This window comes from Balaenoptera ricei, chromosome 14 (genome assembly GCF_028023285.1).
Source record: "Balaenoptera ricei isolate mBalRic1 chromosome 14, mBalRic1.hap2, whole genome shotgun sequence".
Lineage (NCBI taxonomy): Eukaryota > Metazoa > Chordata > Mammalia > Artiodactyla > Balaenopteridae > Balaenoptera > Balaenoptera ricei.
The window spans coordinates 45,594,723-45,610,763 of NC_082652.1; the positions used below are offsets into that span (position 1 = coordinate 45,594,723).

A 16,041-nucleotide genomic window follows, 5' to 3' on the forward strand; every position below is an offset into this window, starting at 1 on the left:
TTCCCAAATTCTGAAGAGATTACAGGACCGAATTTCAACTTTTTCTTCTGCTGTTTTGAAGTGTGCTAATCACCTAACTGCTATTTATTTACAGGTAATTTTTTAATTCCAGTATTCTTCAGTTTCTCTACAATGGGTTTACATCATAATTTTCTTTTATTTTATCCTGCTTAGTACGCATTATACTTTCTTCTTCTGCAGATTCATCATCAGTTTTGGTTAAAACTCAGTTATTATTTATTCATATTGCTTTTTCTTATCATTCTTTCTATGTTTTCTTGGTGACTCTCATTAGACATGTGTAAACTATCCCATTAGTTATTCATATTTCTTAACCTCATTTAAAAATATTTTTATATTCTTATCTTCTGGGGCTACATTCTAAATAATTAAAAAATTGTCTTTTGAGTTATTAATTCGTTCTTTACTTGTGTCTAATTTTCTTTTTGCCCACTTACTGAGTTTTTTTTTGTCAATTATTTTATTTCTATTTCCTTATGTTTTATTTTTATTATTTTTCAAATCTGATAATTTCAGAATGTGTCTTCTTGGTTGCTTATATTTTTTGCCATTTAAAAATTCCTTAAACATTTCCTAAATATTTAATAATTTAAAAAAAAAATTTGGGGGATCTTAATTCTTTTACATGCAGTAAAAAATTATGTCCCATGAAGGATTTAATTTATTTTGTAGTGGAAGGTCGTTTTAAAATATCTTGTCTGCCTTAAGGTCAGAAATTGAAATTCATCTTTTTTCCATGTTAGAGTTTTTGAATACAGAGTATTTTAAAATACAATTGCACTAATATTGTACATAAACTTTGGTACCATCTATATGTCACAAGCTTTTTCCACGTTAAAAAATATCCTAGCAATAATAATAGCCCAGCAAATGACTACGGTATTATATATGTAATCATTTAATGATGCTGTATATATCATCAGTTTTTGGTGTTACAAGAATATCTTATGATCAAGTTAATGATCAATTTATACTGCCATTGGCAATATATGAAAGTTGCTTTTTCACTAGAATAGGACATGGCCACTATTTTTTTTTCTGGTATGGTAACTTGGTGGTCAAAAGGTAGATCTATACCTAATTTATATTAATTTAATTATTAGAAAACATGAAAATAGCTTTCTTATGCCCTTCTTTTGTGAATTAGATGATCAAATGATTTGCCTATTTTTGAACATGAATTTTATTTATTTTCCTGATTTCTACCAATGCACTCTTAATGTACTAACCCTTGGCCATATTCTACAAATAGGGTTCTCATTTGAAAATCAATTTGGATTACATGCTATATACTAAAGTTTTTAGTTCTTATGATACTGAAACCAAGTACATCTTTAATTGTGATATTTATTATCACTTTGAATTTTAGTATTTTTCCTTAAGAAGTCTGACACTTAGTTTCATTTTCTTTCAGACTTACCAGATTTTCAATTGTATCTTTATTTAGTTAACAAGATTTAAAAAATTTGTAATGTTATAAGAGGTTAAAAAAATAGATGTCTTTAAAGCAAATAATTAATAAATTGTCCCAACACCATATATTGAATAATCTTTGTACTCTCCATTCATTTGTAATGGCTTGCTTTATGAACACCTGGCTTATAATAATCTATCCCATTTGCCTATCTATCTAGTCTTTGCCAATAGCACAGTTTATTTGCTATGTCTCAGTAAAGGATACCTCAATCCATCTAGTTGCTCAAGCTGAAAAGTGGGAATCATTATTGATGTTTTGAAATTTTCTAATTTTTACTTCATGTATTCCCTTTCTTGATTCTAATTTCATACCTCCTGCCAAATCACAAGTACAAATCACCATCATCTCTTGCCTAGTCCCTAGATATACCCTCCTAACTGGTTTCTTAGCTTCCAATTTTATATTTTTCTACTAAATTCTCCAGTGCATCAAAGCCATATTTTTAAAACATAATGGTATTGTTTCCTTGTTTGAACCCCTTTTAATTGCTTCCCATGGCTTTCTTTGTTTGCACTACAAAGCACAAAACACTGTTCTCCATATCCACTGCTTGCCTTATAGCACATTTTTTCCCACTGGTCACTTCTACATCTTTCTTTACTATTTTGATTACTTTTATTTAGGAATAAAAGTACTGAAGAAAGTAAATATGTGAATGGATTTATAACTATATTTTTTAATCAACCAATACATTAATCCCGTTAAAAAAACTAAGCACTGAGCTAGCAAGTGGCATTAGAAATTTGAACAAAACTAGCCTTTGATTTTACGTAGCTGACAATCAACATTGAACATGGCAGAAGAAGGGCATTCGTGTCAGAGAAAGCTACGTAAGCAAAGACAGTTTAGTTTGAGCATAGGCAGTGAGAGAAACAAAGCAAAAGATATTTTCTTCCATCCAATAAATATTTGAGCATCTACTATGTGTCAGGTGTTAGTAAATATGCTGAATATAAAGTGGTGAAATGAATAACTAATCCCAGCCCAGGTGAAGCCTATGAGTAGTTGTAAGACCTTAAGGTAAGTAGAGTAAAGAACAAGTTAAGAAATTTGGATTTCATCCTGTAAACAACTGGGAAGTGCCCTAAACTGAGGAGAAATATGAAACATGTTTGTAATTTAGGAAGATCAACACAGGCACTCTGGGGGAGACTGATCACAAGTTCTGATACTGAGGCCAATGAGATAATTATTGCAAGTAATAAAGGAGTAGAAACTGAAATGAAAGAAGATGAATATTAGAGATGTTATGGAGATAGGATAAACAGGATATGGTCAGAGATTAAATGTAAGAGAGGATTGAAATATTAGACTCTCACAGAATTTCCAAATTTTTGACATGGGTGGATGGTAAATAAAGAATCCAAGTAGAAAGAGAGGAAATCTAGAAGAAAGAACACATATGAGGAAAATGATGAAACCAGTTTGGAGCATAGTCAGACTCAAGTGTCCATGGGCATCCAAGTGAAAATTAATAAGAAATTGAACAGAATGCACCTATATAAAATCACACATCATAGGATGACAGCAGTATGTAATCAGGATTTCTTGTCTATCACCAGGAAGTTATCTAATTATTGTATATAAAATAGAAGTGAACTTTGATTTGATGCTATTCCAATATGACAATGGCCAGAAGTCTACATTTTACTTTAAAATTTAGATCATCACAGGAATTTAGGCTCACTGGGGACTAAGATTACTACCTTCTTCTCAGTAGATATAACTAAAGTCTTAATTCTTACTAACAGAACTAACAAAAACATTGCTGGACCAGGTAATTTTTTCCTACTTATATTTACTTGCAATATTTTCCTTTTGTCTTTGAAAATAGTTACGGGTCGTAAATTATCACAGCCAACAAACCAGTCAGTTGACCAAGACAATCAATGGCATTGGAAATTCATGTGTCCTCATTTATAACTGTTGGAAGAACATATTTTTTTCCATATTGAAAAAGACTTAACTAATGGGATCTATACATTTTCCAAAAGGCAAGGTCTAAAAAGAAGCAACCAAATTGAAATTTCTTTCCTATCCCCTTTCTTGAACCAGAAGACAGATAAAAAGAAATAAAACTCTGTCTCTCTATTCTTTGTTGTTTTAGTTTCTTGGTTCAATGGTCTTCAGTTACTGTGTTTTGAGTCTTTGAGTGCTTTTGATTTAAAGAAATCTGCTCCTAATATTCCTTAAAAGGTGTCATTATAGAACTTGTAGTGATTTTTCTCCCACTCTTGTGCAGCATATTTAAACTATTTTATGGTTGTTTTATAAATGCTAGGAACATCTGGGGTTTTAAAATATCATATATATTTATAGTGTTTTATCACCTTAGTAAAAACTACATTTTATTCAATTGTGCTGTACATATCTGGGGCATTTTTGTGCGGTACATATCTGGGACAGTTTTGGCTTATAAATGTAGTGTGTTGAATAAGCACAAAAAGAGTAACAGTATTTGTTTTAAATGACACACGTAATAGGCAGAACATCAAAATAGTGGTTAAACTTCAATCCCAGTGTTCACAGGTCACTTGTCACAAGCTACAAGGTCATGGTTCTTTCGGACCCAAAAAAACAGCCTGAAATGTGGTCATATTTTCAGATGTTTCTCCAATAGTCATCTCTTTGGGCAACAGATTTTCTGAGGCTGTCCAAAAGGAAATTATCATTGGTAAGTGCTCTTCCCTGCAATTAATTTCAGATGTCTATGGGAAAATTCTGATTGACAAAATGATTATGGGTGGGTGGATGAACAAAATACATGTTACTGGTCTTGTCCTATGGATTTTTGTACATTTATAGAATCAAAATTAAATGATGCTTACAAAATAGAGGAGTTTTAGTCATTTTCCTTTCAATGCAAAACACAAGTAAAATGTAAATTCTTCAGCATTTTAATAGGTTGCAACACTGATTTGAAACAGATCGCAGATTTGGAACTGCATGAAGCCAACAAAGCAAAGGTTCCCATCCCCTCCACACACACCCTGCAGAAATTTCCACTGTTCATTTATATTTTACCCATAAGGTTCACCATATTACGAATAGTTACTTACAAAAATATATATTTAAAATTGCCATATTTTTATAGAATATTAAAAATAGCCAATAAGATTAAAGTAGACTTTCTGTGCATAATCTTATTTAACAAGTTAAAAAAAATTACTGAGTTTCTTTAATATGTGAGTGTTTATATAATTTTTCATTATAATTACTTAAATGAAAACATACAGTTCATTGGCTAAATATAAAAGTAAAATGAATTAGAAAACCCTCAACTGCATAAATTTCAATATGCACCTGAATAAAAACTAACTAGATAATTTAAGGTTAACTTATATGAGATATTGTTCTGAATTTGGAGGAGTAGATGTAAAATGTCCTTGTTTCTTTGTGATGATAGGATACACTTAATCTTTAAAATTTTTTGATTGAATTTTTATTGAGCTAATTTATAGATTCACATATGATTGTTAAAACATAAGAGATTTTGTGTACAGTTTCCTTCGATGATAACATCTTGCAAAATCAGGATATTGACATTGCTGCCATCCACTGACCTTATTCAAAATTCCCATGTTTAATTGTACTCCAAGTTGTGTGTGTGTGTGTGTGTGTGTGTGTGTGTGTGTGGTGTGCGCATGTGTATTTAGTTCAAAACAATTGTATCAAGTGTAAACGTTTTTATATCCACCGCCACAGTCAAGATATAGAATATTTCCATCCCACCCCCTACTTCCTGCTCCATACCTAACGCCTGGCAACCGCTAATCTGTTCTCCATTTAATATTTTTTCATTTTAAAATGTTGTATAAATAGAATCTTACAGTATGCAACCTTTCTGGATTAGCTTAGCTTATTTCACTCAGCAAAATTTGCAGGAGTTTCATCAAAGTTGTTATGTTATCAATAGCCCTTTCTTTTTTATTATTGAATTGTATTCCATGGAATCAATATATTATGGTTTGATAAGCCATTCACCAGTTGAAGGGCATCTACTGTTTTTAACTAAAAAAAATTTTTTAATGCATTTATGACCATTAATGCACAGGCTATGATCTTTAATGCTTACGTTTTTGAATAAATATGTTTTCTTTTCTCTGAGATAAAATGCCCAGGGGCATAACTGCTAGGTCCTATAGTAATTGCATACGGTAATTTATAAGAAACAAAAAGAAACTGCCAAACTATTTCCAAAGTGGCTATACATTTAACATTTCACCAGCAATGTATGAGTTATCCAGTTTTTTGCATCCTCATCATCATTTAGGGTTGTCACTATTTTTTTGTATTATAGCCATTGTGATAGAAATGTTGTGACCTAAAAATATGACTAATTGTGTGTTGATCTTGTATTCTGCAACCTCTCTGAACACATTTATTATTATCTAAGAGTTTGCTTATAGGTTCCTTGGGATTTTCTATGCTGAAAGTTGTATCATCTGTAAATTAGGGCAATTTTATTTCCTCCTTTCTAAACTTTAATGACTTTTAATTTTCTTTCTTGCCTTATTGTAATGCCTTAATCACTCATATGTGATATTTTATATCTGAGTCTATGGCTGTAATGTATAGGGTTAAAAAATAAGCATTTTAAATGCACTGTTCCCATGGTTTCCATTAAAGTGGATTCAATAGAGGTAGATGATATGTATATTTTAATTATAAAAGTAACACATTTTTTAAAATATAAAATTCAGAAAAACCCGGGAAAAAGAAAATATAAAATCTCTGTATTCCTACTATCAAGATTTAACCAATGTTAGTCTTTAATTATATATTGATATTGAAACATAATATCCAAAAAGATCATTTTTAAAACTAGTGAAATGATAAAATTGGGCATTCTTCAGAAGTTGGTTACTATTTTTATTTTCTGCTTTGTGAATTGTCTGTCCTTATCCTTTGTCAAATTTTAAAGTAAAGGCCTAATGTTTGAGAAGAAGTTTTAAAATTGGTCTCTCCCATAACACACAGATTATCAAAAGGAAAACTATTCAAAGGGAACCAAATCCAGAAGCTTCACCTACTCTGAAGTTACTTTAGAGTGACCTGAGCTACTCTTAGAAACAATCCTTTCTCTTTGTATCCTAGAAATCTTTTAACACTGCTAACCACCTCTATATTTTCCTGGTTAAGGCACATGCCACCAGGCAGGAATATACCACATTCTCTTCATAAAGAGAAGTACAACCAGAAAGGGATATTTAGTGCATTTTTTTCATATCAAATATTAAGAACAAATATGCATTTATTGCTTACAATATGGGATGTTATTTATTTCATTAGTTTTAATATTAGCCACTTAAAGCAAGAGAGTTGTAATTTTTAAAATATTGCTAGCTACTCATAGCTCTATAATAAAAATTAAATTTGTACAATAGATTATAATCTTTATCCAGAAATAAAAATATAATAAACACAGGAAAAAGTACAGCTAGACACATCATAGTCAAACTTTGGTGATGCTGAAAAACTGATGGAAATTGAAGATAAAAACACCATACTGAATGTAGCCAGAAAAAAAATCAAATTAGAATACAGGAGTAAAGTGACAGAAATAACAATTAACTTCTCTGTAATTTTTAACAATATTGAAAGAGGGGTTACAGGACAAGATATACAAAAATGGCAGCAGTTTGGAGAAAACATTGAGGAATTTTATGAACTAGAATTTTTTTAATGACTGGATCTATGTCCCCATAACCTGACCCCCACCCCGCAAAAGTATTTGCTTTATTTAATTTAATTGGATAGTATGTTAGAGTAAACATTCAATCTCAGTTTCTTTAAACTATAACTTAGTTACCTTGAATAGCTTTTTTAAACTCTATGAAACATTTTTAATTTGCTAAGGGAATTTGTAGAAGTTTAAATGGGCTAATGTACATAAATTGCCCACCATAGTTTCTGATTATCATTAAAGTGTAACATATAAATTCAGTTTTCTAATCAAATAATTTCTAATTTGTTATACTTGTTTATTTAAAATTTTATATGCTCCTAATTTGTGCTATATTTTAGATGGATGGATAGCAAACAGATACAGTATACCTATACAGTTAACATTGCTATATTAACACAGGGAAAAGTGCCTACGTACCAAATTTAAATGTTATATAGTATGAGATATTATATCAGAATCATAGAATCAGTTCTTATTAAGTGTAAAAAAACAATCACTCTATCTAGCTGACAGTGCCAGGCTAGATTCAATATTCTAAAACAAATAGAGATCTGAAAGTAATGGGAGCAATTTTGCCAGATCTACTATTGACTATACCTACCTGAAATCACTGTGCCACAAGAATAAACAAATGTGAAGAGTATCTCTAGAAAAAGTACAGAAAAAAAAAATTTAATGGGACCAAAAAAAATCATGGTTTGAATATGTCTCCAAATATATCTTCAGATAACTTTTATGGTTCAAATTTTATGTCTTAAAACATAAAATTAAAGGATTCATCTAACAAATATCCATGAGTGGGATCTATTCTTAAACCTCTGAATGTTTTAGCTTAATTATGTCTGCTATTAAAATGACTATATTCTAAATGAGAAAATCAAACCCACTACATATATGTACAATTTGCCTTTCAATTCTGAAAAAGTTCTTCACTAAAAATAATTAGGTGGAAAATTATCCCCCAAGTGTAAAGCTTAAGTAGGTATCACATAGAAGCTTTTGCTATATGATCCTTTTGCTATTTTCCCCTTAGCAAGCAGATAAAGAATTGGGTCTTAAAGTGTATGAAAACAAGGAGAAATGAATGACTAAAATTACTGGTGATTTTCTGCAATCATAGAAAGGCAAACGATAATAACAATTCAACTCTTACTTTCTCTTTCAATAAATGTATTATGTATACTGGTGTGCAATAGGTGTGCAATCTGTTTTCTTTTTTCCATTTATGCAAATTTCCTCCTGTAAGGCAAATTCTTCAAGTGTTAATACTTCTGCTTTTACACAACTCTATTTGGCCCTTATTAATATATAGTTACAGTTTTATCTTTTTTCCTTCCTTCCTCTCTCCCTCCTTCCCTCCTTTCTTCCTTTCTTTCTTTCTTTCTTTTTTTAGCTTGTACAGAATTGTGAAAATTATCTCTACCTTTTCAGCTTATGCTTTAGATAAAGGAATAGTTAAGGTAAGTGCAAGTGAGAAATTTCCCAGACTTCTAAAATACCTTATATGTGAATATTTCCTGCCTTCTGCTGGCTTCACTACTCCTTCCATGTTTTCTAATTTAAAGAGAATATTAATCCATTTGTTCGAAGTAGGAGACATTAATTCAACCACAGTTATTTGTGGGGAGTATCACTGTGCGATAAAAGTCATCTCTCATGTTTTTGCTTTCTCCATTCATGTTTACATAATAAGAAAGTCCATCATTTTAGTTAAGATAGGTTACCTTCTTATTTCCTGTCTTTGATTTTTTTCTCATACGGAGGTGCTACATCTTAATATAGGCAGCTGAGTTCAGTTAAGCTCTAGATATCATTCTTCATTGCTGGTTGGTTCCTCCTTTTACTCTAACATAGATTGAATTGAGCATGGGACAATCTAAAACTAAGATTTCTTTTCCCTTTTGTATTATCTTACCATTTACAACAGCAGTAAATGTCTACTATGCTTCATGGTAGACACTTACAATATGAAAACATTCTAGTTGCTTAGGAAATGCTACAACTGGTACAGTGACACTGTGTCCTAAATTATGTGGTATGGTAGGGGACATTACCATAATAGACTGACTTTTGGGAGGGTTTGAAAATGAGCCTCATGAGAGATTATAATTAAATTTAAATTTTGAGATAAATAAGGTGGTCATAAAAGTGGGTGACAGATTAGGCTACATCTAACAAATAAGGGACTCAGATCATTAATGATAATGATTGAAATCACATTGGGACTTCAGATATATGAATATTAATTTATTATGCTATATGTTTTCTGACTGAGGGGATTTGTTTATTTTAGAAATCAAAATTCTTTAGGCAAATTTAACAATAGGAAGTCACTCATATTGTTCACATATAGGGCATATTTTTTCATTGCATTAAGCTATCACCCATATGAATTTTATGAAATTGTATAATGATGTGTGAGTAATGGAATAGAATACAATTTAGGAAATAGAATCAGACTGGATCTTTGACCTTGAAGTAAATTAATGTCTTGTTCAAAGGGATCTGGACAGCAGCTAATGTGTCATGTACCCTGGTCCCAAGTGTCTACAAAGAAACAATGGTGTTTACAAAATAAAGAATCATATATGACTATAATAATTTTTCCTTGATGGTTAACTGATATTGTCCCCTGAATGGTAAACTCTATCCATGACTGACCATAGATTTAATCATTAAGCCAAATAGTTTAAGGAAAAAATTAAAATTGGGAGAAGAGGCAGAGAGGCTCTCATTCCTTTCTCCACACATCAACAATGCTTTTGCCTCTTTGCTGCTTTCTGAGGTAACTCATCCCCTCTCTTTTCCACCAAAAGGAGAAGAAAATACCAATCATGTCATATTGCAAATACTGATCCATAATTAACAATGGTCGGGATTGTTGTATGTAAAATTGTTATGCTTTTATGCACGATCTCCTCTTCAAATTCTAAAGTAGTCAGGGACTTTAGTTTAAAGCTGACTTTCCTCAGGAGGAGTTTGATTTTCCTAGAATTGATATTAAATGAATAATAGAATGGTAGGAGGCCCTATTTAATCCTTGAGCATAGGCCATAGGCTTTTTCTTTAGATATGCTTTGGTGCTGGAAACACTTAGAGTAAAGCTAATGACAAAACACATTGTTTTCTATTGTCCATTATTCCTCTGTGTATATGTGTCTATCTCATTTAGGCAGTTAACATGGAGTAAAAGCCTAAAAAATACCAAACAAAATCTCACCCATGTTCCTAAGAAGAATTTGCTCCTAAAAGGAATGACAATATTTCTATTGTTCTTCAACTTACATTTTTCTATGTGTACATCCATTCAACACTAAAATCAGCAAAATAATTCTTGGATTGTGTTTGCATCATCAGTTGCCAGAATATGGAGCAGATGTTTAGAATAAAATGATCATGATGGAATTTGAAATCAATGCATACACACTGATGTGAAAACTTGTTACATTTTGTGAAAACTTGTAAATATGAGATTGTTCTTGGATTGATCAAGAATTATAAAGAATTATAACTTTTTAAAACTAGCATATTCTTTTGTGTTAACCTTGTGAATGATTAGTATGCCATATGCTATGTAATTAATGAAGAGAACACTTAAATTATTATTTCTGCCTGGCCCAAAATATGCTTAGAAAATACGCTTACTCTTGGTATCAGATAGGTATTGTGTTTAGTGGCACAAAATGGAAAAAAATCCAAAATAATAGTGTCTTGAACAAGGAATCATTTATAAAACATGTTAATTTTATTAAATATTTTATATACATTATGACAAATTGTACCATTAATAATCCTCCTTTCCACTCTGTGCAGGCACACAGCTTCTTAGTGAACCATCTTTTTTGAAAGTTTTAAATGGTTAGTCCTGCATATCATCTGATCCCAATAAACTTGGTCACTGCTGATTGCCCTAGCAGTTGCTTTACATTGAGTCTAGAGTTTCCACTGTGAAAGATGAAAACTTTCTAGAGATCTCCTTTCAACATCATGCTTATAGCTAACAATACTGTACTGTACACTTAAAACTTCATTAAAAAGGTAGATGTCATGTTACATGTTTTTTATCAAAATTTTTTTAAAAAGTAAAAACAGAGTAACAGCACTTGTTTGGAATTTGAACAAATGATTTCACCTTCTAACTGAAGAAACTAAAAAATACATAAGAAAACAAATGACTAAACAAAACAAAACAGTAAGTCATCCTTAAAAAGAAATAATAAAGAACAGAAATAGATGAAATAGACAGTAGAGACAATCAATAAATGAAAAAAGTTGCTTTTTGTAATAATCAGTAACATTGAAAAATCATTAGCAATTTAATCAAGAAAATTAGAAGACAGAGAGGGAAAGAAAACACAAATAAATGCTATTAAATGAAAAAAGGACATCCTTATGGGTTCAATAAAAAGTGGATGTCAATAGAAATAAAAGCAAAAATTAACAAATGGGACCTAATCAAACTTACAAGCTTTTGTACAGCAAAGGAAACCATAAACAAAACAAAAAGGCACTTACAGACTGGGAGAAAATATTTGCAAATGATGTGACTGACAAGGGCTTAATTTCCAAAATATACAAAAAGCTCATACAACTCAACAACAAACAACTCAATAAAAAATGAGCAGAAGACCTAAATAGACATTTCTCCAAAGAAGACATACAGATGGCCAACAGCACATGAAAAGATGCTCAACAGCACTAATTATTAGAGAAATGCAAATCAAAATTAAAGTAAGGTACCACCTCACATTGGTCAGAATGGACATCATTTAAAAAATCTACAAATAACAAATCCTGGAGAGGGTGTAAAAAAAAGGGAACACTCCTACATTGTTGGTGAGAATGTAAATTGCTGCAGCCACTATGGGAAACAGTATGGAGGTTCCTCAAAAAACTAAAAATAGAGATGCCATGTGATCCAGCAATCCCACTCTTGGGCATATATCCAGACAAAACTATAATTCAAAAAGATGCATGAACCCCTATGTTCACTATTCACATTAGCCAAGACACAGAAACAACCTAAATGTCCATTTACAGATGAATGGATAAAGAAGATGTGGCACATATATACAGTAGAATACTACTCAGCCATAAAAAGAGTGAAATAATGCCATTTGCAGCAACATGGATGGACCTAGAGATTACCATACTAAGTGAAGTAAGTCAGAAAAAGACAAATACTATATGATATCACTTACATGTTGAATCTGAAATATGACACAGATGAACTTATCTATGAAACAGAAACAGACTCACAGACATAGAGAACAGACTTGTGGTGGCCAAGGGGGATGGAAGTGGGGGAGGGATGGATAGGGAGTTTGGGATTAGCAGATGCAAAATATTATATATAGAATAGATAAACAACAAGGTTCTACTGTATAACACAAGGAACTATATTCAATATCCTGTGATAAACTACAATGAAAAGAATATGAAAAATAATGCATATATATGTATAACTGAATCACTTTTCTGTAGAGCATAAATTAACACAACATTGTAAATCAACTACACTTCAATACAACAAATTTTTTTAAAAGTGGATGCCATACACAAATGTAAACCAATAAACTTTATAACTGATGAAATTTTAAAATGTCTTTATAATACAATTTACTAAAGCTAATAATGAAGGGATAAATAGAAAATAAATATAATCTTACATGTATAAAAAATGGAATTCATAATTAAAAACTTTTTTACATACAAAATTCCAATGGTTTCACCAATGAATTCTTATAAATTCCTGAAATATACTATAAATTTATGGTATGTGTACATGTCTACATGAATTTTATTCTTCAGTAATAATAATGATAATGATGAAAATAAATCCTTGCTCTGCCATTTACTCTTCATTCATCTTAAATTTAGTATCATGTGTTATGAGTGTGTTAATAGTAGTATTTCCCTTCTAACTCAGTTGTGAGGATAAACTGAGATAATGAGTAAAGGGCTTAACATAATTAAGTATTATTATTATTTTCATAAATATGATACCATTTCCTAGACAAAATTTTTTATGCTATGAGAGATTTAAAATAGATAAAAGAGGTTTAGGGTAAGATCTGAGATTGCCAAAAATGTTCCCTGTGTTCAGCGAGGCTTTAAATCATATAGCTCCTCCATAGTGGTCACTATTCAGTAATACTAGCTTCAGGAATGATGGTTTTAGTCAATACTGAACATGTTTACAATGTGCTTATTATAGTAATGGAAACAGAAGTATAATATTGCATAATTAAATATCCATATGTATAAGATATTCAGAAGCCCAATGTTCAGTATGGGAATACTTGCCTAGCCAAATCTGATTGTGATTTACAATCTAGTTGAAGAAAACTATATCAGATCTATCTGTGTATATACAGAGAACCTGGTTTCACCATGAAGATTAGATTTTATGTTAAAGCTATGATAACTTATATGAAACTTTGTGTATTCAGGAATTACTACTCATATTTGCTACTCCAAAACTCAAATTACTGTCGTTTATATTTTTTAGCTTATTTTTTGTGATTTATATTATCCCTCATTTCATATTATATTTTATTACTAACTTTATAAATGTGCATACAATAAACTAGAAAGTTGGTTATAATTTATTTTTTGCATGTAACAATGGCACTGTTTCTTCATGTTTATATGGCACTTCATACTTTAAAATGTCACTATAATCATTAATTAGTCATATAGTAAAATTCTTCTTAATTGGTTTTCACAAGATCTAATATTAAAATATCCTTCCCTTGAAATCTATGTATGAAAATGAGAAAATTCATTTCAGTCTCAAAATCTGGCATTTAAAACTTTTCATTTGATTAACAAAATCATTGTTATCAACTTTGTATGAGAATGTACAGTATTAATGTACAAAATTATTAGCTGCCCTACTAGAGTTTATTTGGCACTCTAATAATTTACTGTCTTCGCATTTTAAAATACTTTATGAATTACTATTTTCTTCCCATGTAATTTTATTCCTTAATTTCTCTTTATTTTCTTGTCATGTAGGACTTCCCAGTTTCCCCAATTCTCCTAAAATCAAATTTGTTCAAGGACAAATTGGGAATTTTGTTTTTGAGAAATTCACTCCATTGTTAATTTCCCTTGATTTCCTAATATATTCTATGTATCAACTGTCCATTTTTCTAACATTCCCATTCCACATTCTCTGAATCTTTACAAGAATATGAAGTTAATAGGCATACCTGAACCCAGTGCTGAGACAAACTTTTGTTAAACAAATATTAAACAAATATTTCTTTAAAATCTCTTTAACTCATATATACCTAGGGAGAAAGATGGCCTTCTTTGGTTAAAAAATAATGTAAATTGAAAGAAAGTGCTTTAACACACATGAAGAGTATTTTTTCTCACGTATCTAAGAATTTTCATAAATAAATACACATTCATTTATTTCACCATGAGTTTTCATCTCCATTTGTATTTTATTCAGCAGGTGTGAGCACCCTACTGTGAAGGAATGCCGTGTTACAATGTAGGTCAAGATTTAACCAACTGTGAAAAACAAACAGTAAGAACACATTCTGCAAAGCAATGAGCATTTGGACAAGAGCAATTCTAGTTTAAACAGATATATTTTATGAGTGGCTGACCTTTAACCTCATTTTATATCTAAAATTGACTTGCATGCTTCTACAGACACAAATAAGAAGATATTAATTGAATCTGATCTTTGCAGAGGTGATAGGTACATCCTCCAAAGGAAATCTGATCAGATCTCAGTTATTATTACAAATATCAAGGACTTCCCCTTCACTGTGGTTCTTTGAAGTGGGAATTGAATGATTCCTAGCTAAGGAGAAAAGTCATGGAATTCAGGTGAAGGGCTGAGCTGCAAATTAATTATATTTTAGTTCAATACTGATTATTAATCATGTCTTCTGTTGCTTTTACTAAGCTAGTGACTATAATTCAAATGAATACCAGTTGTTACTGTAGAGTAATATTTGATGATAGGACAGATCCATCTTAGATTCTGTACAAGAAAAAACAGATACTGGAAATAAAAATACCTCATTTTAAGATCTCATAGCATAAACCTGTACTTAAGATCCAGTTGAATAATCAATTTAGTAAATAAGAACTCATATTACCTAATTTTATATATGTTAATTCAGTTCAATTCCAAAGAAGCTTAGGTTCACCAGACAGTTGCACTGATTTATTTTATTACAATCAGAATGCTATTAAAGACTGGTACGACTAGAATTGTGGAAATGATTGGTAAGGATGTCATTATACTGGAATCCCAATGAAGGGCTTACTCTCAGAATGAGACCGTTCTGCAAAATAATGGGTTGCTCTGTAAATTAGATAACTGCATAATTTTATTCTTTTGTCTATTTTTAGAACTATAAAAATCATCATAAGTTCCTGCTGTGATCTTCTGGAATGTACAATCTAAAAGAAGTATACCTTACTGTTATTCTTCAATGCTAAACTACGTGGCCAAAAAGCAAATCAATTTGGAGTGGAAAATGGTCCATATGCATCTCAATAAAAGCAATTTTATCTACTTGTATAACAGCTTATACATTCTCCTAATGATGAAACAAAGCATGTGAGGCAAGGTGGCATTTGAAATAGAGTTTATAACATGAATTATTGGGAGAATGTACAGTATTTTCTAGTAAGTACTTACCAGTGTCATCAACTAGCACTGCTAACTTATATTCAAGAAATGTATTATGTGTTTTCTATTCCATGTACAGTGCCAATACTTTTGTTTCATTATTAATTTCATTTTCTGTGGAACTTATGGGATTATTTTTTAAGCAACTGCTTTTTTTTTCTTCAAATATTATACATGGAAAAAATGCTA

At 30.8% G+C, this 16,041-nt stretch overlaps 1 long non-coding RNA gene across 2 annotated transcripts; it reads left to right on the forward strand.

Annotated features, from left to right (window-relative positions):
• Positions 1-4,079: 4,079 nt before the first annotated feature.
• LOC132347992 (uncharacterized) lies at positions 4,080-15,838 on the forward strand. Of its 2 annotated transcripts, none has more exons than XR_009497328.1 (3): positions 4,080-4,172; positions 14,653-14,730; positions 15,570-15,838. It is a non-coding gene; the product is annotated as an uncharacterized LOC132347992 (long non-coding RNA). The 2 variants fall into 2 exon arrangements; XR_009497329.1 differs by having other exon boundaries at positions 14,656-14,730.
• Positions 15,839-16,041: the final 203 nt, after the last annotated feature.